We start from the raw sequence: 2,634 nt of genomic DNA, 5'->3' as shown, positions 1-2,634 counted from the left end.
AAACAAAAGAATCGGCTTCCATTTATAGGCTGCATCCGCACTATTTCAGAAAATCCGAACCAATCTTATCTGCCACGTGTCAGAATCTCATTGGTCTAGTTGGATTTCTCGAGATAATGTAATCCGAAGTAGGTCGGGTTATCCATTTAAAATTCGGTGGATACCAACACCTTAAACCCGAATTATCAATTCCTTAATAATACTAAATTAACAACTCATTAATTATGTCTTAATTAATACTTCATTCAAAATAGGAATTCGGGTCATTACATTCTCCCCTCCTTACAAAGATTTCGTCCTCGAAATCAAAACTGAAGTACAATACAACTGAATAAAATACAACTCAAAACAAATGATGATACTCTGAGCGCATACGACTCTCTAACTCCCAAGTCGCTTCCGCAGTACCTCGGCGTTGCCATTGCACTAGAACAAGGGGGATGGTCTTGTTTATGAGCTTTTTCTCTTTCCTACCCAGGATTAAAAGCGGCTGCTCGACATAAGTCAAGTCTTCTTCAAGTTGAACATCTGTCGGACTAAGAACGTGCGACTCATCTGCTACATACTGTCGTAGCAACGATACATGAAAGACATTATGAATGCTGGACAAATACGGCGGTAAAGCCAATCGATACGCCAAATTTCCAACACATTCCAAGATCTCAAAAGGCCCGATGAATCTTGGGGCTAATTTTCCCTTGAGTCCATATCTCATCACCCTGCGGAACGGTGAAACTTTAAGGAAAACTTTTTCCCCTGACTGAAACTGTAGAGGTCTACGCTTGGTATTCGCATAACTCGATTGACGATCTTGTGCAGTTTTAATCCTCTTCTTGATCAATTCCACTACATCAATCGTTTGTTGCACTAATTCAGGTCCTTGCACTTGTCGTTCTCCTACTTCGTCCCAAAACAAAGGAGTACAACAACGTCTACCATACAAAGCTTCGAACGGAGCCATACCAATGCTGCTGTGGTAGCTATTGTTATATGCAAACTCAACAAGCGGCAGATGATCATGCCATGCTGGTCCAAAATCCATTGCACAAGCACGCAACATGTCCTCGAGTGTCTGAATAGTCCTCTCAGACTGACCATCGGTCTCTAGATGATAGGCAGTACTCAGACTCAATGTCGTTCCCAACGCTTTTTGAAAACTTCCCCAAAACCTTTAGGTAAGCGTGGATCTCTATCACTGACTATACTTGTTGGCACACCATGATATTTAAGAATCTCTTGGATGTATAGTCTTGCCATGCGATCGAAACTATATTCCCGACTATACAGAATGAAATGTGCTGACTTAGTCAGTCGGTCCACAACAACCCAAATTTCATCACAATTCTTAGAAGACAACAGCAAGTGGGTGACAAAATCCATCGTTACATGCTCCCACTTCCACTCAGGGATAGGAAGATTCTGAAGTAATCCTCCTGGTCGTCGATGTTCAGCTTTCACTTGCTGACAAACCAAACACTTGGCTACAAACTGGTAAACACTTCTCTTCATACCTTTCCACCAAAACTTGGTCTTCAAATCCTTATACATTTTCATGCTTCCAGGGTGGATACTCAACTTACTCCTATGAGCTTGAGATAAAATCTCGTCTCTCAATTTAGAATCTTCTGGAACTACGATTCTTCCTGACAGACACAAGGTTCCATCTGTTTGGAACGCAAAGCCAGATGTGTTGTCTTCGTTAGCTAACCTTGCTAACTTTTCCACCTTCGGATCAGAAAACTGAGCTTCTCTGATTTTGGCATACAACAACGGTTCAGATAAAATGCTCGTTACTCGAATGTGTTCCATTCCTTTCTTATGACGGAAGTGAAATCCCATAGAACAACAATCTTGGATTACACTTGATATGAAACTTGTTTGAAGTGCTGATAATCTCACCTTGCGACTAAGAGCATCAGCTGTAAGATTCGCTGATCCTGGATGATACTTGATTTCGCAATCATAATCCTTTAACAAATCCATCCATCTTCTCATCCTCGTCATAGTGCAACACTCGAAAACACTGCTCCATGATATCGACCCAAGCTTCAGCAACATCAGCATTCTCATCTCCGGTCAACGGTGGAGGTCCAATCTTCATGAAATCCATAATGTTGACACGGTTCCTACGTCTCCTTTCATCATGATCTCGGTGACGCCTTCCGTCACGATCTCTACGACGATGTTCTCGGCCAGCCTCATCGTCGCCATAACGGCCATGTCCCACACTACCGTGACTGCTTCCATCTCCTGACATCTTAAAGGAAACTAAAATCAACTTCTAAATCCTCAAAATAGAATTACTAATGTCCCAAAAATCTTTTCATGCTCTGATACCACCAAATGTAGCGCCCTTACCCGAGCCACTACTAAACAGACTAATAAACATGCAACATTAAACTTAATACCAACAGTTAAACAGCGGAAACCAAATACTTAATCATCTTACAACCCAAATGAAAACAAAACAATAACGACAGTCTTAAACATTAATACAACCATAACAAATACATGATTCGGAACGAGAAAACTATAAACCACAGAAAACCTCCACTGGATCACCACCGAAAACACAACTGCTCTAGCCACTGCCCTTGTCGTCCGAACCGTCCAACCTAAGACCTGCCCCGTGGA

Source organism: Primulina eburnea, chromosome 12 (assembly GCF_022965805.1).
Source record: "Primulina eburnea isolate SZY01 chromosome 12, ASM2296580v1, whole genome shotgun sequence".
Classification (NCBI taxonomy): Eukaryota; Viridiplantae; Streptophyta; class Magnoliopsida; order Lamiales; family Gesneriaceae; genus Primulina; species Primulina eburnea.
Note: the sequence above shows the minus strand (reverse complement) of the source record.